General features: G+C 43.0%; 1 pseudogene; it reads right to left on the reverse strand.

Annotated features, from left to right (window-relative positions):
* Positions 1 to 1,015: 1,015 nt before the first annotated feature.
* LOC119264196 lies at positions 1,016 to 1,179 on the reverse strand (annotated as a pseudogene).
* Positions 1,180 to 25,843: the final 24,664 nt, after the last annotated feature.

Genomic DNA, 25,843 nt, shown 5'->3' on the forward strand with positions numbered 1-25,843 from the left:
AGTTCCCCCTCAAACTCATCTGCCCTGCTGACTCACCTGATTTAACACCTGATCTTCTGTACGCAGTCAGACCTGCTTTCCGAGTTTCCGTGTTAGCAGAGCCGGCAGCGTAAGCGTGGCCATGTGTCCCCGCAGTCTTTCGGATTCACTCTGCGTAAAAACGGAAGATGAAAGTAATAGAAGGAGAATTTTGATGGATTGAGTTTCCTCAAGCTGTTAAATTTAATTCTGGGAGCAGCCAGGCTGAGACGCCTGGCCCCGAACTGATCTTCACTCAGCGTTTAAAATATGAACAGACTAGATCTGCATGTGGGAAACTTTCAGGAATCCTAGACGTGTGAAACATCTCCCTCTCTGACACAAATTAGACGAGGCGTTGCTACGGCTGGAGCTTTACAAACCCACTATTTCAGCCTTTGCACGTTTTTTGAACAGTCTTCCCCACAATGTAACGTTCTGTTCTCATAACCATGCTACTTATTTATCGCTGCTGTCGGAGCAAGACCTCGTATCTCCAAAATGCTAACTTTACAGGAGTGGGAAAAAACTTACTTTGCTTTCAATGTAGGTCAATGGAACCGGACGTCCTTCCAAGTCATTTTGGGCTATTTCTTTTGGACCAATCGTCAGGAATTTTATACGTAATGTAAAGAGCAACGGGAATTTATAAACTGTGTCAAAAACTGAAAAACAGCAAAAATAGAGATACAATGTTTTGTTCCGGCAACAGCGTTAAGTGATACTTTATTAATCCCACAAACGGGGAATTTCCACCTCCGCATTTAACCCATCCGTGGAGTGAAACACCACATACACACTAGTGAATACACACACACACTAGGGGGCAGTGAGCACACTTTGGGGCAGCCCAATCCACAGCGCCCGGGGAGCAGTTGGGGGTTAGGTGTCTTGCTCAAGGACACCTCAGTCATGGACTGTCAGCTCTGGAGATCGAACCAGCGACCTTCTGGTCACAGGGCCAGTTCCCTGACCTCCAGCCCACGACTGCCCCCTGAGGAGGTGCACTGTTCCCGGAGGTACTGCAATGCCAGGTCGATGCGTGGAGCGGACGGAGCAAGCCCCTCTTAATATGTGGTCCTCGTATAGAGGACGTACCAGATATTAAACCGATAAGAACAGATACTACACTTGATCTGTGCTTGTCTACGGAGAAAACACTGAGCTGCTGTCTGTTACTTTATCCAAGGCTTAATCTTCATCTAACTGTGCTGAGCAGATCATTTAGATCCCCGCAACCTTCAAGGTCTTTCACCGTGAGGTGTAATGTGAATTAAACCACGTTTTGAATTAAAATGTGAATTGCATTGCTTAAGAAAAGGACAAAGCCTGGCAGACTGCATTAGAAATGCAAAATGTTCTAATAATTAGAAAAGCAGCTTGCTCTTTTATGGCCACAGTGCTAAAGAGTCTTTCAGGCTCCGTGGCCTCACAGAAGCCCGGCATGGTCAATTATTTACCTCAGCACCGAAGGAACACTGAGGTTTCTCTACCAAATGAGAGGCTGAGATGTGAGTGAACCACAGGTAAAAAGGCATCCTGGCCTAAAACAAGAGTTTAACATAAAATTTGTCGTATGCAGGTTCTTTGGAGTGGCGCTATATCCGTTCATGTTTCCAATCAATAACGGTCTCTACACCATAGAACAATGGGGAATCAGGGGTGTGGCTAGGCTGTATCAACATCAGCGGCTGAGCTCATGGCCAATTTTATAGGATTACACAGTCCGTCCTGAAGATTCGGGGGCAGTCGTGGGCTGGAGGTTAGGGGCCGAGCCTTGTGACCGGAAGGTCGTCGGTTCGAACCCCTGAGCCAACAGTACGTGACTGAAATGCCCTTGAGCAAGACACCTAACCCCTAACTGCTCCCCAGGCGCTGTGGATAGGGCTGCCCACTGCTCCGGGCTCCCTAGTGTGTGTGTGTGTGTGTGTGTGTGTTCACTAGGGTGTATGTGGTGTTTCCCTGCACAGATGGGTTAAACATAGAGGTAAATTTTCCTGTTGAGGGACTAATGAAGGATAACTTCATTTCCACGCGCCTTCACTATAAACTATAAAAACAATTTTCCAGTTCAAACTCAAAATAATACCAGGTGATTAAAGATATGTCAGTATGAGCTAGTACCTAGTGACAGTCGTGGGCTGGAGGTCAGGGAACTGGCCCTGTGACCGGAAGGTTGCTAGTTCGATCCCCAGAGCCAACGGTACATGACTGAGGTGTCCTTGAGCAAGACACCTAACCCCCAACTGCTCCCTGGGTGCTGTGGATTGGGCTGCCCACCGCTCCGGGCAAGTGTGCTCACTGCCCCCTAGTGTGTGTGTGTGTGGTGTTTCACTGGACGGCTGGGTTAAATGCGGAGGTCAAATTTCCCCGTTGTGGGACTAATAAGGGTCAGTTAATCTTTACCTGGTATCTCATCAGAACTCAAATGACCATGCGTTACGTATTTCTTAAAATCTTCGTTAAGCACTTTCTGTGAGTAGAGCTCATTTCATGCCCTGAAACTCTCTAATAAAATACTTTACTTTTTTGGTATTTTTTGTTAAAGTTGGCATTTAACCTTAAGAAAGTGTTATGTTCCCACCTCAGGCTGTCGAATCAGACACTATAAGAGCTGTTTTCACCATAAATGACTAAATAATAGCGTCGGGCACGGAGATCATGATGCAAAAACAGTAAAAACATCTAAAGCACACAACAAAGAGCCGAAGGGGGAAGCTGGTGTTCTTAAAATCAAAATGTCTTCATGAAAACTGAAGGTTAAAAACAGGTAACTGGGATGCAAATTTAGCCTAATATACGCATCAATCAGGAGAGGTTAGCTTGAGAAGGGGCGCATGTTGCATACTAACTACTAATAACCATATCATTTGCATAAATTAAAATAATATAGATAAATATTCTATTTTTTTAGCCATACTTTTGGAAACAGTTTGAATGATCAAGCCTTACTGCAGCCGAATCAGTTTTATTGTGTGTAAATTGATCGAATAGAATGACAGTACTGACCTGTCTGGTGGTCATTCTGCAGACAACAACAAGAAGGTGGAAGTTTCTGTATATATTACAATAAATGGAATATTTCCATTTATTATGAGGGGAAGGGATTACTGGTCTAACAGGGCTGCGCATGAAATGTGGGACACGTTTTTGTTAAATTAAATAAATAAATAGGGAAAAATCATTCGTTTAGCACTAAACTGCTTGGAAATCAACCAAATAACACTGAAAATATGGAGCTGCTGGACACACGGTCAATGTCAATGCAGCCCAAACTCACCGCATTAAAGGTGGATATGCGCATTTAAATATTTTTGTGATCATTTAAATGCTAATTTTAATCATTTTGGCTTATGTTAGTATATAGATCCCTTTACTTTTCACTACAGGGGAAAAAAAAGCCAGATTATTGCTTCTGAAAAGGTTAATAGGACATAAATTATCCTCCATTCATAGAAAGTGGCGGCACACTGGAAATGACTAATGACCCCACAACGTGTGCTAACATGATCTTTCCTATACTCAGCTTTTCATGCTGCTGTTTCTCCTGCTGTTCTCTTTCTTTCTGGATCTTTGTGCCTTGAAAAAATGACTAATATCTGTATTAAAAGAGAAAAAAAGTAAGATTCAGATCTGAAACTCGAAGGAAAGTGAGTGACGCTCGACTAGTCTGGCTTACTGATGCCAAAATGAGATAAAACTGAAAAAAAAAATTCTATTCCACCTTAAATGGTGCGCCATAAATGACTGAACGACAGTGTTTAACACAGAGATCATGTTCCCCATTAAGAGCAGAAGGGAAAGCTGATTTTTTTTTTATCAAAACATCTTCGGAAATCTGAAATTCGAAGAAAACACTCAACTAGCCCGGCTTACAGATGGCAACGTAAGATAAAACTTCAAATTTCAAAATTCAACTTGTCCATTCCACCTTAAATGGTGCAGCAGGTTACATTCCGGCTCCTGTAATCTGGTAGAAAATTTAAGGTGGAACTGAAAATTTGAATAAAAAGCCAAAGCTGACAAAATCAGTTAGAGGACATAAGAACACGGAGAGCTTCAACTCAAAACGAGGTAACTCAACTAATATGTGTGGCATCTCATGACCACCAAATAATGAGCTCATCTCGCAGTGCTTTGATGTTTAATTAACATTGATCCCAACCAGGTGGAGCAAGCTCAGGTTACATGAGGTAACCTGAAGTCAGACTACATATATACATCAATTTTTGTCGTTTTTCAGTTTTTGACATAACTTGGAAGGACGCGTTGTCCTTTATGGTGTATGTAAATTCCATGATGAATGGATCAAAGGAAACGGCCCAAAATGACTTGGAAAAAAATCCAGTGCCATTGATTTCCATTAAAAGTAAAGCAGGTTTTTTCCTTCTCCTGTAAAGTTACTATTTTGGAGATATGAGGATTTCTTCTGAAAAAAGCAATATATATCTTGTTAATTGGGTCTTAATTCTAGTCAACATGTCTAATATTTCCCATTTTTGAGGTGGTTGTGCTCTTGATATAAGACTATTTGGTTTATTTCTAGACTTTTACCTGTTATTAGAGGTACATGTTAATATAAGGGGGCGTCTGCTGTTCCGTCTCATTACAGACTGGTTTAAAGCTGAAACTGGTTACAGAGTCTCAGCACTGGCAACATAAACACCAGCTAAATGTCAGGAAAGCTGGCAGATACAGTCTAATCAACATCATAATGTACGTCATTTCAAACCTTTACTGCTGAAAAAAGATGCTGTTCCAGTCTGATTGCAAATGTTATTGTTATGTTATATCTATGTTATTACCCTTGTGTAATTCCATGAGAGAGAATAGGCTGTGACAACTGGTCAGGTACGCTTATGTAATCACATGAGGCAAAGCTGAAGTTGATACACTTGTAATTACATAAGGTGTACGTCTGTAACAGTGACACATCATTAGCTGTTACATTGTTGTTGCATATGTTGTTCACATGTAACTACACGGTTATTACAGACACTTGGTACGAGGCGGGACCGTGATGCGTAAGCATGTTTACAACAGACGCAGTGGGAGTTGCGGTTTTCTTTGTGGTTGGAGTGTCAGATTCTGCTCTATGCTCAGATACGCTGTACCTTATGATGAGACACACAGTGCTGTGAAAAAGTATTTGCCCCTCACCCGACGTCTTCTGTTTGTGCCAGTTTGCCACACGTCCATGTTTCAGATGATTGAACTAAGACAAAGACAATGTGAATGAACGCAAAATGCAGTGGAGATGAAGATTCATTCAAAACCTGTGAAAATCCCCCCTGTGAAAAAGTAATCCCCCCCCCAATCCTAGCAACTCGTTGCGCCACCCTCGGCAGTAACAACTGCAGTCAAACGATTGCAGTAATTTGTGTTGAGTCTTTTACATCACTGGGGAGGAACTCTGGCCCACTCTTTACAGAACTCTTTTAATTTGGCTGCCTTGGAGGGTTTTCGAGCGTGAACTGACCGTGTAAGGTCTTGACTCGGCCACTCCAAAACCTTTGTTTTGTTTCTTTTGAGCCAAAGGTGGACTTGCTAGTGTGTTTTAGATCCTGCTGTGTAACCCTGAACTGGAAGGCAGACATTCTCCATCAGGGTTTTCAGATCGAGGGCAGAATTCATGGGAAGTCGTCCAGGTGCTGCAGAAGCAAAGCAGCCCCACACCATCACACTACCGCCACCATGCTTCACTGTTGGCAAGATGTTCTTACGGTGGAATGTGGTCTCAGCTTTACACCAGATATAACAGGACACACGTCTTCCAAAAAGCTCCACCTTTGACTCCTCAGTCCACAGAATATTATCCCAAAAGTCTTGAGGTTCGTCTAGACGTTTTTTTGGCAAATGTGAAGCGAACCTGTGCGTTCTTTTTGGTCAACAGTGATTTGTGCCTAGCAACTCTCCCATTTTTGCCCAGTGTCTTTCTTATTGTGGAATTGTGTACCTCAACCTTAACTGAGGCAAATAACTGCACCCTTTGATGGGCCATTACTAGTTACGAGTAGCATGGTAGAATCGCTATAGAGCATGCTTTACATTCGCTTATCATCACATGGCGTTAGAAGCTACCATCGATAGCTAGAAGGACAAAACTGATGCTAAGCTAGTAGTCATTCCAGAAACTAGACCTTGAAGCTAAAAGAGCAACACTGGCATTAGTTAGATCAAACTGTTGGATATTTTATGTATGTATTTCTTTGCTCTTGCTTTTTCACAGCTTTCTCTTATTAAAATAAAATGCTATGATTTCTTCCGCATTTGATAGAAAATCAGAAATAACTGGTTTAATTTTCCTGGCTTGCCATTGCCTGAGATCAGCCAGGGCAATTTCGCTGTGAACCTTGGGATTCAATTAGGAGTTTAGCCAGCGGGAGCAGAGAGGGAGCGAGGCGGGCGGAAGCTGCTGGTCAGTCTTGCATGGTAGATGAGGGAATTTACTGATGCACTTTAAGCCAGTAAATCAGACTTTTAAAAGTCAATTACACTCTCATTTGCCACAGTATCATTAGGACACATGCAGCAAGAGATTCAACTCAGTGTCCTTTCTATACACTTCAGCACCTTTACATTCAATTCATGGCAGTCCTTGACATCAGCAGTCTAAAACTATCATTTAAATTCTGTTTGCTATACATTTAATGCTTAGAGCCTGAAGCCGCAGGCAAAATGCACAGTTCCCTTCCAACCTTGATAACTCCAGAACAGATTAAGCTAGAAGCCCGGTTCGCATATCAGAACACTCAGCCCACCCGGCCGTCATTTGCTAGTGTGACGTCAGTGTCAGAAAGGATTCTGACCGAGGCTCACAAGTGGTGCAACCGTTTAAGCGTTGGCAGTGTCATCAGGAGATCACGAGTTTCATCCCTGGTGATGCTGCAGTCGTCCAAAGCCGGGTGTCCAAGAGAGCACAGTTGGCCTCGCTCTCTCTGGGTGGGTAGGATGGCCCCCCCTCCTCCCCCCATCACTCAACTTGATTCTAGTCAGGCAGGCGTCTGTCAGCTGACGTAACAGATCTGGAGGTTGGCGCTTTCCTCCGAGTGCGTTCAGCTGTCCGCTGACGAGGTCTTGGAGGAAGCCTGTGCTGCCTTCACCCTCCTAGCACTGATGGCATCGTGTGACTGGGGGAGTCCTAACTAGTGGGTGGAATTGGAGAGGATTAAATTGGGGAGAAAAATGGGGTAAAAATCCAATCCTCACAAACCAGAGCGATTTCAGCTGCCTGTAACCGTCCATCCGCCAGCAATCCAGCTCCAAAATCATTCAAATCCCACTCACTATCATTGTACCTTTTATTTTGTCTGCATATTATAATGAAGAGTTGGGTGAAGTGAGAGAAATCAGCTCAAACCAAATACCATCTAAAAATCTAGCATCAAAACCATCCAAATCCATTGCTGTTGGCTCTCTGCTTTAGCCTTCATATGGCAACAAAAGAGTTCTAACAGCGACAAAGATCATAGACATCTGACCGTATACATCTTTTCTTAAAATGAGTTTCAAAGACAAGTATAATTTGCAACATTGATGCGAACAGTGCTGTGCAAAAGTCAAAGGAAGATTAAAAAAAAAAAAGATTAAAAGCTCCAGAGAAAATGTGGCTGCTAACAACCATCTGGAAGACCTGGTCGACACCAAAACTGCCCTCATCAGATAAACAGCACTGAAAGCTTTGATCTCTGAGAGAGAGGAGAACATCAAGCTGCTTCAGATCTGAAAACATCCACAGGCGTTTCTGTCCATCCTTCCACTGTGAGAAGACCACTCAGCGCCGTGGGTCTGAAAGGACGTGTAGCTGATCAAGAAGAACCTCACTGAGAAAAGGAGACGGACACATCAAACAAAGAAGCTGGACGATGGTCTGACCACCCCAGAGTCCAAACCTCACCATTGAATGGGTTTGATTAGTTCAGAAAATCAACCAGCTTCTCAGACTGAACTTGCGTGTCTGCAGGTTCTTTGAGGAGCTGGAAGTGAGGCACCGGAGAAGAACGGAAGCTGGAATGAAGGGAAAGAGGGACTCACGCAGCGGAGTGTCTTCCAATTGGAAATGACATAATTGAAGGATGATCTCTGACTTTTCCACAGCATTGCATTCACTATTGAATAATAAATGAAATACATTTGATTTTCATGTTTGATTTAAATTCAGTATTTATGGATTTGAGTCTGGAATCTTTAAAACAAAAAAAAATGTTCAAGTTCAAATCATAATAAAACATCTTCTCCTCTGCTTACAAGCGTTTACTAAACAATATGGTATGGACTGAAAGTTAAAACGGGCACTTTCCACACAAATTCATGAGCTGCAAATAATGAAATGGTTAATAATGAGGTTACACGTCAGGGCAGATGGAGGAGGGTCAAAGCAATGCAGCATGCAGCATTTTGGCCTTGTGCATGTATGGATGCTGAGTGTGTTCAGTGCTTTGTGCACAATCAGACGTGTGCCGTAGCGTTTATAGCACCGGATCTTAGACAGAGCTCATTCAGCTTTACTCCTGGTCTGTTTCCCTCTCTTCTCATTTCAGCCACTCTAATGAATCATCATTTATCTTCTGCTCCATTTGGTTCACAGCCACGATACGGCCAGGCCAATGTCATTTACAGCACAGCCATCAGCGCTCGCCTTAACATCGCTGCTGTCAGAACAAATGCTCACATCTCCAAAAGGATCTTTTCACAGCAGAAGCAAAAAACATGCTTTACTTTTAATGTAAGTCAATGGAACCAGAATCTTTTCCAAGCCATTTTGGGTCGTTTCTTTTGGTCCATTCATCATGAAATTTACACATCATGTAATGGCCAACATGGGTAGCGCTGTCACCTCACAGCGAGGAGGGCCTGGGTTCGATTCCCCGGCCGGGTGACCGGGGTCCTCTCTGTGTGGAGTTTGCATGTTCTCCCCGTGTCTGCGTGGGTTCCTCCAGGTTCTCTGGTTTCCTCCCACAGTCCAAAGGCATGCAGTCAGGCCAATTGGACATGCTACACTGCCCGTGTCTGTCTGTCTCCCCTGCGATGGACTGGCGACCTGTCCACGGTGTATCCTGCCTTCCGCCCGAAGGCAGCTGGGATAGGCTCCAGCACCCCCCCATGACCCTGACGGAGAAGCGGCTTAGAAAATGGATGGATGGCTGGATGGGTAATGGCCAACAGGCATTTTCAATCTCGGAAAAAATGAAAAACGACTAGTGCCATTGAATAACACTGTGTCTCAGGTCTATGTTGATGAAGAGAGCATGCTCCAACAAAAATTGCCAGGTTTTAATTTTGCCTGTGTCACTTCACCTTGTTAAACACATAAATTCACAAATAGTAGCACAGGGGAAAGAGTAGAAGCATAGACACTCAAACTTTATTTAGAATTGACTCAGCAGCCGGAGGACAAGAGAGATGACAATCGCTCTTATTTCCAGAGGGAGGAAATGCTCTTTTAAACCTCTAGCACGGCTGTAGCCTGCGACAAAGTCCCGACCAGGGGATCGGAATCAGGGCTCAAATGTGGATGAGAGTAGTTCAAACACAGTACCCAACCGAACTGCTCCGAAGTTTACATGAACTCTAAGCCTTATACTCATACTCAAAAAACAACAACAGCTTTCCAGTTACAGCTCAGACAAGCATGAGCCAAAGCACTCTGACACCACCATGTCTACATTTTGGTGGTATTTTATTGTAAATATATGAAATACATCAATAATAAGCATTTGTAGCAGTATGATTTTCCATTTTAGTCTGTTGTACTGTTCACGCATTGTTAAGGTTTAAAACATCACCTATTGTGTTTATAGCAGTCCAGCCCCACTCATTCAGCCTACAGCAGTCCAGCCCCACTCATTCAGCCTACAGCAGTCCAGCCCCACTCATTCAGCCTACAGCAGTCCAGCCCCACTCATTCGGCCTACAGCAGTTAAGCCCCACTCATTCGGCGTAATTCTGAGCCCCACCCATTTTAGGCGTTTAAATCACCTTTGAAGCAAAAGAGCTTTAATATGTGTGTTTAAAAAGCATGTTTGCAATGTAAGTTCTGGTTCCTGCAGCATGAATTATGATCCATACTGGTGTGAAATGTCTAAAACATCTACACCCCTCCAGTTATATATATGTTGAATATAGTCAAATATGTTTCAGCAGTGACACTAAATATATTGATTAGAGTGCATTTTTTTGTGGTCACACTTTATTTGGATGCTCTATAGACACTTAAATTATTAACAAACTTTCTGGTGATACTTGTGGTTAAGAGACCCTTATTAGTCCCACAACAGGGAAATTTCACCTCCGCATTCAACCCATCCATGCAGTGAAACACCACACACAAACAGTTGGGGGTTAGGTGTCTTGCTCAAGGACACCTCAGTCATGTACTGTTGGCTCTGGGGATCAAACCAGCGACCTTCTGGTCACAGGGCTGGTTTCCTAACCTCCAGCCCACGACTGCCCCATGAGTAGGTATGGGTTTTGCCCTGAGTTTAGGTTTAGGGACAGATTCAATGGAATCTTTCACACACAACTTCAAATTCAGTTGCATTTGACAGATATTTAATTGAGCGTTAGTTCAAGATGGACTGAGCATCTACAAAACATCTACAGTGGACCATCCCAATAAAGTGTTCCTTTTTTTTTTTTTGGAAGACATTTTTATAGTTTCATGGTACAAACAACAGGACAAACCAATCATGTTATGTAAAGTGTGGGTACTTTGGTACAAATTCTATACCAATTGCATCATTTTATTTCATGAAATGGTGCCACTTTTCCTGCTTACCTTTTTGTTGAAATTTGTTTTAATTTCAATATTTGAAGCTGCATTATATAAGATTCGTCTTAAATTTGAAAGAAGCAGCAGAACCAAATCAGAAAAAAAAAGTAATAATTAAAAAAAGAAATGAATCCCTTTGAATACTCATATAAAACGTTTGTCAGCCTGTTGTGTGCAATTCCACATTTCCACCAGAGAGGTCTCCAAATCCCCAAATCCTACATAGTGTACACACTAAAAAAGATCGTCCTTCAAGGGTGCCTTAGTGAAGACATATAGGGTCTATTTGGAACGATGAGTCCTATGTAGAACATTTCATGCTGAAATAGTTCTCTGCATGGCGAAATGGTTCTTCAGACTGATGGTTCTATATAGAACCAAAAGGTTGTCCTATACAGTCACATCGTCAAGCTCGTTCCAATAGAAGAACATTTTTTGGTGCTATATCGGAACATCTACAACACATACTCCATCAATCTGAAGAACCATTGCATGAAGAGAACCATTTAAGCATGGACTAGAATCATCACCTTTACCAAAGAACCTTTGAGACCTCATAGTTATTAAGTGCGAAGCTTTAATTAATAAGACTTCGAAAAGACAAGTAAAGGAAAATAACCCAGTTACGTTCCTCTACTGCGGTACTAATTGCGGCAGCATGTTTTGTCTATCTATTCTTTTATTGCTCATTTGCATAAACATATTTATGGTGTATTTCCAAACTTTTAACAGACAGCGAATATCACTGTCCGGCTTCAGAGCCACAGCAATGTTCACGTTTCTGAAACGGAAATCTGACCGCTTTCTTTCTGTGAAGCCGCCGTCTCATAGCCAGCATTACGTTTACGTATTAATTAAGATTAAGATGGTTCTGCAGGCGCTGTTCAAGGACCCGCCAGTGCTCGGTTATTTTTCTCACCGGAGGAGGAACAGCTGTGGCCATGCACACTGAACAAATGGGATGAATACCTGCGGGTGACCTGTGTGGACTGGGAGGCATAACAAACAGCCTCTCCGGCTGTATGTGCGTGTGAGCAGCCTGAGGAGAGGACAGCCGGCCGTATTGATTAAGACAGATTGTTTGTTTGTGCTGAAAGGAAGCTGTGTGCTTTAAAGAGCCGACAGAAGAATGGACCTCTACTGCCCGCTCACTTGTCCCTGCGCTAAGGTTACCTGTAGCTTTGCTGCACTGAGTTTCTTGAGCTGAAGACGGCGTTTACAGAGCAGCTCGGATTGCATTACAGGACAATGTTTACAGAACTTCCTCCCGTGCCTTTCCATTGCTTAGGAACGCCAGTTTTAAGGCAGTGCCAGATTTTATCTGTGCCATGAAGCATAAACAAGGAGACCAGATTAAAACCACAAACCACCAACTTATTTTTACTCTTACATTCAGGTGCCAGTTGTGTTACTCCGTAGTCTTAAAATGATGGATCTTCAAGGGTTCTTCAGTGAAGGAAATTGTTCTATATAGAGCCATTAACACCTAAATAACCCTTTGCCTGATTAAAGGCTTCTTTCCTTCATGAAATGGTTCTTGAGATTGGTGGATAATGTGTGGTATGTGGTTCTATAGCACAGGGTGGGTGTTTCTAATAAAGTGGCCAGTTAGTGGAAGCACAGGGTGGGTGTTTCTAATAAAGTGGCCAGTTAGTGGAAGCACAGGGTGGGTGTTTCTAATAAAGTGGCCAGTTAGTGGAAGCACAGGGTGGGTGTTTCTAATAAAGTGACCAGTTAGTGGAAGCACAGGGTGGGTGTTTCTAATAAAGTGGCCAGTTAGTGGAAGCACAGGGTAGGTGTTTCTAATAAAGTGGCCAGTTAGTGGAAGCACAGGGTGGGTGTTTCTAATAAAGTGGCCAGTTGGTGGAAGCACAGGGTGGGTGTTTCTAATAAAGTGTCCAGTTGGTGGAAGCACAGGGTGGGTGTTTCTAATAAAGTGTCCAGTTGGTGGAAGCACAGGGTGGGTGTTTCTAATAAAGTGGCCAGTTAGTGGAAGCACAGGGTAGGTGTTTCTAATAAAGTGGCCAGTTAGTGGAAGCACAGGGTGGGTGTTTCTAATAAAGTGGCCAGTTGGTGGAAGCACAGGGTGGGTGTTTCTAATAAAGTGGCCAATTGGTGGAAGCACAGGGTGGGTGTTTCTAATAAAGTGGCCAATTGGTGGAAGCACAGGGTGGGTGTTTCTAATAAAGTGGCCAGTTAGTGGAAGCACAGGGTGGGTGTTTCTAATAAAGTGGCCAGTTAGTGGAAGCACAGGGATAGGTGTTTCCAAAAAAACGGCCAGTAAGTGTATTTAATGGTCCCTTTTGAAACTGGCTGTGGCAGCAAATGTGACGGCCTTTACTGGACACTCAAAGGCATCATTAATTCACATTTATTCACCGTAAACTGTCTTTCAGCCGGTCATTCATTGTTAATCCATTTGAAACGACAGCCAATTCACGTTTATAGCTTTGTGGTAATTCATTTTCTAAATGGAAATTACATATAATCCCCAAAATGTTTCACTTTTGCAGACTAATCAGGGCTTTGATGAGGGAGTGGCTTGATACCACACTTGGGATAGATTTAGTGTCCGGGCAGCTAAGACTAAATAGGTTAGTCAGTATTTTTCTGATAGATCTAAAAGGCCGAACAGTGGGGAAATATCATGACTGTCCCATCATACGCTAGTGCCCTGCAGAATTACTGGCACCGTTTGCATTATTATTATTATTATTATTATAAGAAAAACAAGTCCATATGTTCTTTAGATTGAGTTTGTTCAGGCCAACTTGGGTTATCCACATGTATCCTGATATTTTCAAAAACTTTTTTTTCTTCAAAATTAAAAAGAAAAAATTGCCCACAGCAATAATTTGGAAAGTACATTGAAGTACATTATTCTTAGTGTTCCTTTGACTCGATGTGTCCCGCTTTACCGTCAGCTGAATACAAATTACAAAAGCACCTTTCACTCTTCAGCTAAATAAAAATAATGAAAGACTAATACTTGCCTATTTTTGTGCATATACGTTTATTGTATTCCACCAACACTCTTATCCAGAGCGACTTACAATGTGATCATTTTACAGAGGTAGGTGAATGCAGTGTTAGGAGTCTTGCCCAAGGACTCTTATTGGTATTGTGTAGGGTGTTTTACCCAGGCAGGGAACTGAACCCCAGTCTACAGCATGGAAGGCAGAGGTGTTACCCACTACACTCACCAACCAACCACCAGTCTTTCCTTACAGAGGAGAAAGCAAAAATGACTCAAAAGCAATCACATGAATTGGATTTAGAACCATTTGTCACTGTGTTTGTTTAGACCTCTGCATTTAACCCATCAGTGCAGTGAAACACCCACATACATGCACACTAGTGAACACACACACTAGGGGGCAGTGAGCACACTCCGTCATATCCAACCTCTGGACGTGACGCTGAACACGTGGACTCAACGTCTTTGGTTGACCCTGGTGAGGCCTGTTCCAAGGGGAACCTGTCCTGGGATTAAGTCTGTTTCTCACATCCTCAGAGATTCGTTACCATGAGGTGCCGTGTTGAATATCCAGTGGTCAGTGTGAGTGAATTGTACCCGAAACACCAGCCCTGCTCCCCATTCACACCTGGAGCCTGGTAACTCTAACGAGTCACATGACACCTGGGAGGGACGACGACACGACTGGGCACGATCTGGACACGTTCACTGTGAGGTGGACTCACCTGTGCTGCCAGCTATTTAGCCATTAATGTCTGTGTGTTGTTCTTTTCAGAGGACAGTAAATCTGCACTGCTGGACAAGCTGCACACTGACCACTGTAAGCTACATCCAAGTTTCATTTCTATAGTAGAATAAAATATCTGCAGAAATGTGAGGGGTGCACTCACCCTTTTGGAAAAGGTTCTGTATGGAACCATCCACAGCACATTCTCCTTTTCTTTGAGTTTTTATGTTTCCATACAGAACCACTGTTTTACTAAGGCACCCTTGAAAAGCTGTCTGTTTCAGTGTATGAGCCAGAAATAATTCATATAAAATTACAGGAAGCTTTAATTATGACCCGTTTTATCTCTGACTAATGAGTTGATAATGATAATAATTTCTCATGAAGAGAGTCTTTGGAATATCATCTGTCTGGTGGGGATAAAATATTTTCCTTTATCGTATTGACATGCGTGAGTCATACAGCCACGTTTTTGCTGAAAATGACTCCTTGGCAGCGTCTGAATGGTGTATTGAGATGTAAACGGTGGTTCTTCATTCTGCTCTGAGGAGCCATTGAAGCCTTACAGCTGCCTCGGGCCTCCTTCAGCTCTGCACCAATCAAATCTTTTCCATTTCATTTCTTGCCTTCACTGCAATCCAGCAAATTCCCAGAGTCTCTGAAGCTCTTTGATATGAGCTGTGCAGTGGCGCTGTACAAGGCTTTTGACCTTTCGGTCATCGCTTTCTTTCATGTTGCATGGTTAACGCTTCCAGCTGCCCCATGATGTTCAAGCCATGAAACACCTAATCTCACATTATGTTGAATTATTGGATGATCTGACTGTAGTTAATTGAAACAAGAGGAGAAATAGTATGAAAAGTGCAGATTCTGAGCTCTACGTTTACTTGACACTGGCGTTTGTAGGTAGAAGAGGTGTTTTATTTTTTTTTATTGTGAGTTGAATTTGAATGTTGGCGTGTTTCAAGCATGAGACTAATTGGTTAATTTCATGATTTATTGGGTGTTGAATCTGAATGTTGTTTACACTGGATAACAGCACAACTGTTGTACTTCTTCAGTGAATTCAGAGCAAATTACTCAGAAAAACACTCCTTACTTTAGTCAGTCTTTGGCAGCAGTGGCAGCCCTATCCACAGCACCCAGGAGGCAATTGGGGGTTAGGTGTCTTGCTCAAGGGCACCCCAGTCGTGGACCGTCAGCCGAGGGGATCGAACCGGCAACCTTCTGGTCACAGGGCTGGTTCCCTAACCTCCAGCCCACGACTGCCCCCTTGACTAACTGTTTACACGCACTTAATAATCCGATCAACACGTTTCCATGCTCTTGAGTGAACTGATAAACTCCGGGTCTACATGAGTCAGACAGTAATCAGATTCCTGCTTTGCAACCAGCCGATAAACTCACAGGAGAATATATAGATATAAACATCGCAACCACACACATCGTCTAGAAGTGTCGCTCTAAAAGCCCTTTGCTGCGTCTCCCGGTGACACTGCTCACTTATTTGAGGTACTGCAGTCTGTTTTCACACATGCAAATGCTGAGAAATTCAAGAGAGATCAGAGATCAGAGTTTGCATTTACATCAATGCATTATTTGACTATTTTTAAATCGTTTCAGTCCCAAGAAAATATGTTGTAAAGCATATAAGTCTATTAGGGATAACAACTCCTGGTTTGAAGCAAGTGTGGATTGCTTAGTCTTACAGTCGCACATTGAAACCAGCTTGCCACACTGGCGGAACCCTTTAGGGAGCCTCCAAGAAGGCTTTTGAAAAGGGCAGCTCTCCAAGGACTTTAAGACTGACTGCCGGGTTCTTCTTGGTTTAGTATTTTAAGAAATGCCAGTAAGTGCATTCACAGGGTCTCAGAGAACCTACAAACAAAATATATATTAATCACATACATGCAAGTTCCAGCTCTGTCATACTTTTATGTTCTGTCATACCTTTTGGTTACTCATGGAGCTTGCTGGAATACACCAGGACTTTGAGGAGCCCCTGAAGAGGCTAGGGTTCTTAAATTAAGGCCCTTTTAGGCCTGAGAGTTGTTCTAGGAACCCGCAGAGGTGCTTGGTGGCTCACTCAGAAGAGGAGAGTTCACCTGCTGGAGCTGATGTGCTTGATGGAACCCACTAGACAGTTTGAGGTTTCTATAAGAGTGTAATACTATCGAGGGTTCCTCCAGTAACCCCCTAACGTGGGAAGGTTTCTTGGGGCATCTAAAACACATTTGTTCACCAAGTCTATGAGATAACTCCACAAGGTTTGAAACAAGTGTGTGTGTGTGTGTGTGTGTGTGTGTATGTGGGTGTGTGTGTGTGTGTGTGTGTGTGTGTGTGTGTGTGTGTGTGTGTGTGTGTGTGTGTATTATGTAGGCTCACAGTAAAAACAAAACGATCCCCAAAAGGTTTTCTAGGAACCCCAGAAGGTGCTTGATACTTCAATTTTACATGCTAGAGCTGAACCATTGTGCTTGATGGAACCCACTGAGATAGTTTGAGGTTTCTACGAGAGCCTGTCTTATACACTCCCAGAAATAAAGGTACTAAACTGTCACTGGGTCAGTCCCCCTCTTGTCCCAGGGGTGGAACCCTCAAGGCTCCATCTCAGTGGCTTTAGTCAGGGAACATAACTGAACCATAATCCACTGAAATGATCTGTTCTAAGCTGGACTGACTCCACACACCCCGCCTTGCCTCGCCTCCAGGCTTTTACTCTACTGCTCTGCTTTAAAACATTTGGTTATGAAAATGAACAAATACCAACTTTTCACCTGGAGGAACTGATTTAAGCTCCACAATCAGACCTTAAACCCACTGCTGGAGCTTTGAGGGAACATTTAGACTGTTTTACCTTGATGAGTGAAACATGTGCCTGCACAGAACCTTCGTTCCTCACAGTGTAGAGGGTTCTTCTAGAAGATTTTTTGTGGCATTTAAAGAATGTTTTTTTCAGTTCACCAAGTGATAAGCTTGCAGTTATACTGTAAAAACGAAGGGATCCTTGAGGCAACATTTGGGGTTCTTCCACTTGCCGCACTGACAAAACCCTTTAGAGAGCATCAGAGAATGCTGTTGAAAAGGGCAGCTCTCCAAGGACTCTAAGGCAGTCTGCGAAGTTCTTCTTGGTTTAGTATTTTTTACATCATTTGGAGTTTTTTTAGTCCTGCTAGTTTCCATTACTTTCAGCTACATTATCCTCACAGAAGCAAACTTTAAACACCAAAACTGTTAGATGATGGAAATTTAGGGTAACAGGGAAAACTGTGTGAATTAGATTCCTCCAAAATATTGCTTTAATTTGAGGAACGTCTGGCTCCCAGCAGGGCCGTGGTTGTGGATGAAGCAGTTGTAGCTCTACACGAGCAGTCTGATCCTGAACGCTCGCTGTGAAGTGAAGACAGGCCTGTTTCAGTGAAGTTTCTCCATCCTCCACTCTTACTGTCTCACGGGAGCGCCGGGAAACGTCGAACTGATGCTGCTCTAAAAGCCTCTCTCTCTCTCTCTCTCCCTCTCTCTCTCTCTCTCTCTTCCTCTCCCAGCAGTCCCTCGCTCTCTCCCTCCACCACTCTTTTTCTTTCTCATTCACTCCACCTCTTGTTCTCTTCTATTCCAAACCTTACAGCAGTAGTAGTTTCAGTCGCCTGCAGTCGTTTTCCTGTGGTGCCTTTGAATTATGCATTCAAACCTTTCTGACTCAAAGCTCATTAAAACGAGTGCAGAAATTGTGTGGAAAGTGCAGATTCTACACTCTCACCACAGACCACATCTGTGTTTGTCAGTAGAAGAGAAGGTTTTGATTTGAATGTGATAATGAAGTCAAATCAAATCAAATCCAATTTATTTGTAGCGCTTTTTACAGCTGATGTGGTCACAAAGCAGCTTCACAGAATTCCAGTAAAGACAGAGTTTTAACATGAATGTAAAGCCCCCAGGTGAGCAAGCCAGGGGGGCGACGGTGGCCAGGAGAACCTCCCTCAGAGCTGAGGAAGAAACCTTGGGAGGAACCAGGCTCACCAGGGGGGACCCATCCTCCTCTGGTCAGACTACCTACAGAGTTATTACACTACTAATATTAATAGCAGTAGTATTAGTGGTAGGAATAGCTGGGAGTCTATGAGAACATCAGTGTAGGGTGGGCAGCTAGTCCAGGGCAGGTGGAGGTAGCTGGGGCGTGGGCAGCTGGTCTGAAGCGGTAGCAGGAGAGCTGGACAGTCAGTCGTCCATCAGTGTCCGGCAGGACATGTGGACGGTCGTTTACCCGGAAAAACGTAGGGAAATGGAGGGAGTAACTGTTTTGTTTACAGTTTTGTTTCATGTAAAGAAAAATCACCACAATGAAAATCGTATCACTGAACTGCTAGTAATTAATACTTTCTGATGAAGTTTAATTTGTCCACTCATATAGACGCAGTGGAGACCGCGTATCTGAGACCACTTCTGAATTTGTGCTTTTATTTTGCTTTTTTTTTTCTAATTTAATATTTAAAACTAAATATTTAGTTACAAATTGTACTTTCAGTGTGTCAGTCTGAGTGAACACTAGAAATTCTGAAATTTTAGCAAGAATTATTACGATTTCGATTTGATGAAAAGTTATTGTTATTGTTATTGTTGTGTGGCTTGTTTTGCAGCATAATTTATGTTTTGAAGCATAATTTATGCTTTAATCGTTTTTTTTTTTTTTTTACATCAAATCAAACAGAAAATCATATGATTGAGCCGTAACATGATCACAATTTTTAAAAATTTAAACTTTTTTTTTTTTCTTTGAAATTCTAAAATGTTTTGTTGACTAAATGTAAATAATCCCAGATTTCCAAAGTGGTCTCAGACTACGGAACATTATAACTAAACGGGCTGAAAAATGAAATGAGCAAAATTTCAGAAAGTATTAATAACATAAAAAATAGGAAAATTTCAGTGAGTTAAGACTAAAACTTTAAATTTTAACATTATGATTTAAATTAGATGAAAAGTTGTTTAGAGGCTTGATCTGCAGGATGAAACAAACATATTTATTACATAAATATAAATATATATTTACTTTTCTTTGTTAGAATTTTTACAAACATTCTAAAATGTTGTTTAATTAAATGAAAACAATCCCAGATTTCCAGTGATCTCAGACATTTTGACCTACTGTATAACAAAATGGGCTGAAAAAAAAACGGAATAAAATAATATTGAAGAAACCTCCCAGCAGCGTCTCCCCCCTCCCTCTCTCTCTCTCTCTCTCTCTCTCTCTCTCCCTCCCTCTCCCTCTCTCTCTCTCTCTCTCTCTCTCTCTCCCTCTCCCTCTCTCTCTCCCTCTCTCTCTCTCTCTCCCTCTCTCTCTCTCTCTCTCTCTCTCTCTCTCCCTCTCCCTCTCTCTCTCTCTCTCTCTCTCTCCCTCTCCCTCTCTCTCTCTCTCTCTCTCTCTCTCTCCCTCTCCCTCTCTCTCTCTCTCTCTCTCTCTCCCTCTCCCTCTCTCTCTCCCTCTCTCTCTCTCTCTCTCTCTCCCTCTCCCTCTCTCTCTCTCTCTCTCTCTCTCTCTCTCTCTCTCTCTCTCTCCCTCTCCCTCTCTCTCTCCCTCTCTCTCTCTCCCTCTCTCTGCCCCCCCCTCTCCCTCTCCCTCTCTCTGTTCTCTCTCTCTCTCCCTCTCTCTCTCTCCCTCTCTCTGCCCCCCCTCTCCCTCTCCCTCTCTCTGTTCTCTCTCTCTCTCTTTGTTCTTTCTCTCTCTCTCTGTTCTCTCTCTCTCTGTTTCTCTGTTCTCTCCCCCCTTTCTCTCTCTCTCTCTCTCTCTCTCTCTCTCTCTCCCTCTCTCTCTCTCTCTCTCTCTCTCTGTGTTTCTCCGTTCTCTCTCTCTCTCTCTCTCTCTCTCTGTGTTTCTCCGTTCTCTCTCTCTCTCTCTCTCTGCTCTCTCTGTTCTCTCTCTCTCTCTCTCTCTCTCTCTCTCTCTCTCTCTCTCTCTCTCTCTCTCTCCCTCTCTCTCTCTCTCTCTCTCTCTCTGTTTCTCTCTTCTCTCCCTCCCCCCTTTCTCTCTCTCTCTCTCTCTCTCTCTCCCTCCCTCTCTCTCTCTCTCTCTCTCTCTCTCTCTCTCTCTCTCTCTCTCTCTCCCTCTCTCTCTCTCCCTCTCTCTCTCTCTCTCTCTCTCTCTCTCTTTTTTTCCTCCCTTGCAATAGCAGTAGTTTCATTTCCCTGCACTGGTTCTCCTGCCGTGCCTTTGACTTATCCCCCACAATTCCCCACAGTAGAAGCCTGATGTTCTCACTTCATCTCTATCCTGTCTGCACTGACTGATCCAATCAATATTCCTCTGCAAATAGGCCGGACCGCCTCGCGCTCCCACTCAAGTGATTTTTCTTTCTGCTTTTCGACCCTGACAACCTCCAGTACTAGAAGAACCAGCACGAGAAGTACCGCGACGTTCTGCAGAGTATCCGAGCCCCCCGCGTCCCCCGCGGGGTACATGCCAAGAAACGCCTCTGCTTCTGTTTCACTCAAACACGCGGAGAGATCATGTGGAAAGAGCCTTTCAGCCTTCAGTCCAGATCGCATGAGAGATGTTTCATCATGATTTCAATCTGATGACCGTTTTTTTTAAGTGGCTTTGTTTTTGGCAGGAAGAAATGGGTCCAGAGGGGGCGCTGGAGCCTTTTCCATTTTTTCTTTTGTCTTTTTTGACATCAAACCAAACAGAAAATTCTATAATTCATGTGTAATTCATATTGTAAATTCACACAAGGGAATCATATACAAAATGCTGCAGAACTTTAGCCACGCCCCTCTGTTTTAGAGCAGGCAGTGAGGCTGCATCCCTGTCCCTCAGGGCCACATGGTGAGCACTTAGATCCCATTGTTTTGCAATTAATGTGTCCCAAAGTCTGAAAATCAGTGTGGAACATAAAGAATTGTCAATACTGAGACACAAATTTTCTGAAATTAATAAAAGTCTTTATATTTTAATGAAAAATATGATGATTTTATGTGTGAACCATGCTGGCTGTGTTTGTAAGTTCTGCTCAAAATGAGCTAAAATTGTCACCACTGAAACATTTGGGAAGGGTGGGTAGATTGTTTCAGTAGTGACAAAATAAACATAATCAAAGTATTAAGGTAATTAAGGTACAACCCCAATTCCAGTGAAGTTGGGACGTTGTGTAAAACATAAATAAAAACAGAATTCGATGATCTGCAAATCCTTTTCAACCAACATTCAACTGAACACACTACAAAGACCAGATATTTAATGTGCGGCGTTTCTGGGTGGTGTTGATATCTGGCTTTCACGAGTTTTAACTTGCACTTGTAGACGGAGCGACGAACTGAGTTCACTGACAGTGGTTTTCCGAAGTGTTCCTGAGCCCATGTGGGAATATCCGTTACAGAATGATGTGGGTTTTTAATGCAGTGCCGCCTGAGGGGTCGAAGGTCACGGGCATTCAGTGGTGGTTTTCTGCCTTCCTGCTTACTTGCAGAGATTTCTCCAGATTCTCTGAATCTTTTGATGATATTATGGACTGTAGATGATGAAATCCCTAAATTCCTGCAGTTGCACGTTGAGAAACGTTGTTCTTAAACTGTTGGACTATTTGCTCACGCAGTTGTTCACTAAGTGTTGAACCTCGCCCGTCCTTGCTCGTGAACGACTGAGCCTTTCAGGGACGCTCCCTTTATACCCAATCATGACCCTCACCTGTTTCCAATTAACCTGTTCACCTGTGGAATGTTCCAAACAGGTGTTTTTTGAGCATTCCACAACTTTCCCAGTCTTCTGTTGCCCCTGTCCCAACTTCTTTAGAACGTGTTGCAGGCATCAAATTCAAAATGAGTGAATATTTGCAAAAAACAACAAAGTTTATCCGTTTGAACATTAAATATCTCGTCTTTGTAGTGGATTCAGTTGAATATTGGCTGAAAAGGATTTGCAAATCATCATATTCTGTTTTTATTTATGTTTTACACAACGTCCCAACTTCACTGGAATTGGGGTTGAATACGGTCACTCAAAACAACAACAACAAATGTTTGACATCCAAAAAGGTTTGAAAATCAATGTGGAAAATTATGAATTGTCACACCCGAAACGCTGCAATTAAGTAAACTATTTTGTATTTAAATTAAAAAATCTAACGATTTCATGTGTGAACAGCTGTTTACAGCTGTGTTGTCTGGTCATGTACTGGACACGTTTCTGAGTTCTGCTCTGAAAGAGCTAAAACTATCATTAGCAAAACCGTCACTACTGAAACATTTGGTAAAGTTTAGGATGTTTTTTTAGTACTTCAGTAGTGACAAAATGGAATATTGAATCATTTATTTTAATAAAGTATGAATAATTAAGGTATAGGGCCACTCAAAGCAAAAGGACTTTATCTAATGTTCAGTCTGGAACATTAAGAAAAGTCACAACCGAAACACGGAAAATAAGCTTTTTTGTATTTTAATGTAAAAAAATGACGATTTTCTGTCTGAACAGCTGTTCAAAGCTGTGTTTTCTGGTCATGGACTGGCTGCGTTTTTTGTCACCAACGAAACATTTGGTGAAGTTGACGCTCTTATCCAGAGCGACTTACAGTTTGATCATTTTACACAAGTAGGTGAAGGTGGTGTTAGGAGTCTTGCCCAAGGACCCTTATTGGTGTAGTGTAGGGGGCTTACCCAGGTGGGGGATTGAACCCCAGTCTACAGGGGAGAAGGCAGAGGTGTTACCCACTACACTAACCAACCACCAATGTTTATCTTTGTTTTGGTGATGACAAAATGGAATGTTCAATCATTTCTTTCAATAAAATAAACATAATTAAGGTGTAGAGTCTCTCATAGTGAAATAATTTTAGCCTAAAGTTCAAGATCAGTTATACGTCCAAAAGCTCTGACTTTAACTTAAGTGATACTTTTTTGATCCCACAAACGGGGAAATTCCACCTCCGCATTTAACCCACCCGTGAAGTGAAACACCACGTACACACTAGTGAACACACACACACACACACACACACACACACTAGGGGGCAGTGGGCAGCCCTATCCATAGCACCCGGGGGGCAGTTGGGGGTTAGGTGTCTTGCTCAAGGACACCTCAGTCATGGATTGTCGACCCTGGGGATCAAACCGGCAACCTTCCGGTCACAGGGCCAGATCCTTAACCTCCAGCCCACGACTGCCCACCTAACCGCCAGCCCACGACTGCCCCACTTTAACTTGACTTTAACCAGTTAAGTCAATCAAATTTCCGCAACACTAAGACTTCCAATGTTTGCAGTCAGAAAATGTGGAAAACAGTGGTTGTGAATGTGCACGTCTGGCTATATGAGGCGCAGACTGCTCTCATGACGGTCTCCTCTTGACCGCAGGGGAAGGTCGCAGGCTGTGATGTCCTTTGAGGCCGAAACTTCACAGCTTGTCATAAAAATACACGCCCTGCATGTTCCCTGCTCCATCAGCACCTCGGCAATAGTGCTGCGTGTCTTTTTTTTCAGCGGAGAACCCTTAAGCCCAGCGGTACATTAACCCGCAGCACCTTCATCGTCCACAGACATTCAAAGCAAACTAGAGCTTGTGGAGCAGTTATGGCTGTCAATACCAGACTGTTTATAAGGCACTTTAAAGTGCTAGCGTGCAATTATGCAATTCACACAGTGATTATCAGGGCTGTGGATGGGAAAACACGCTGAGACTGTAGCTCTAACATGCAAGATGTAAACAAGCACAGAAGTCAGCCTGTAATTTAGCTGCAGTGGAGCAAAAGCGGCATTTCTTAGGTGTGTAATATTGCGCAGAGGCCCGAAATCAAAGACAAATAAAGATGGTAATGAGACGCTTTCCGTCTGAGTCCAGCAGAAAATCGAGTCTCTTTGATGCATTTCGCATTCTGCTATAAACGACAGATAAAGAAACACATGAGCAGCTCACAGGCTAAACAACTAGGGTCACTCTTCCTGCAAAGGCACGCTGCGGCTTTTGGAAGAAAGGCTTATATCCCAAATAAGGGAACTTTACAGAAGAACGAGGCTTAATTTGGTCTCACTCTATTTGGGTGGTCCACTATAGTGTATGTGGTTGGTTAGTGTAGTGGGTAACACCTCTGCCTTCTACACTGTAGACTGGGGTTCAATCCCCACCTGGGTAACCACCCTACACTATACCAATAAGGGTCCTTGGGCAAGACTCCTAACACCACCTTCGCCTACCTGTGTAAAAAAATCAAATTGTAAGGCGCTCTGGATAAGAGCGTCAGCCAAATGCTGTAAATGTAGTCCTCTATAGATGTTCAAGGTGTCAAACTCAGTTGTTTCTAATCAGTGGTGGGGTTAGGATCAGGGTTTAGGTTAGGATTAGATCAAGTTTAGAGTTTAAATGTAACTTGAAAGTAAATTGTACAAATAAAATGTGCAAAGTGTCTGAAGTGGACCGTCCAAACAAAGTGTTTCCTTTAATTCTGAGGCATTTTGGATGATTTCTAACGGTCTGTTCATTATGAAATTCTGAAAAACAAACATGGAAATGGAGATGGTGATAGTGATGATATAGATTATTAATTATTTAACCCTTTGCATGACTAAGGGTTCTTTGCATTGTTAAATGGTACTTCAGATTGATGGAGAATGTGCTGTAGATGGTTTTATCTAGAACCTTGAAAAGGTTTCTTCCATTGTTATACAAAACCTGTAACAATAGAAGCCTTTTCAAACTATATAGAACCATATAAAACACATTCTCCATCAATCTGAAGCACCATTTAACAATGCAAAGAACCCTTAGTCAGCAAGTGTGCATGGTGCTACACAGACCCATTTTCTAAAGAACCAAACTGCTAAAGAACCCTTGAAGAACCATCTTTTTTTAAGTGTGTAGCTGAGTGTAGTGTGTGGAAATGTTCACTGGCTTTGTGTTGCAGTTGGTGATGCTCCCATACTGTCCTCCACCCCTGTGTGATAAGTTCCCACTTCTGCCTGTTGATTCAATACAGAACGTGTTCCTGACAGATTCTGGGTCTTTTTCTGCACCAATGCTACAATATTGTCTCTATCCAAAGAAAAACATTTCTATTTATTATTTTTTTGGGGGGGGATTTTCAGTTTTCTACATCGTTTGAGCACAGATGCTGCTGTGGGCTGGAGGTTTGGGAACCAGCCCTGTGACCGGAAGGTCGCCGGTTCGCTCTCTCAGCTGACAGTCCATGAGTCCACTTAACTTGAGCAAGACACCTGACCCCCAGTTGCTCCCCGGGCGCCATGGACCGCTCCGGGCAAGTGTGCTCACTGCCCCCTAGTGTGTATGTGGGTGTTTCACTGCACGGCTGGGTTAAATGCGAAGGTCTAATTCCACAGTGTGATAAACACAGTTGTCTGATGGCTCTAAA

This window comes from Pygocentrus nattereri, chromosome 10, assembly GCF_015220715.1.
Source record: "Pygocentrus nattereri isolate fPygNat1 chromosome 10, fPygNat1.pri, whole genome shotgun sequence".
NCBI lineage: Eukaryota > Metazoa > Chordata > Actinopteri > Characiformes > Serrasalmidae > Pygocentrus > Pygocentrus nattereri.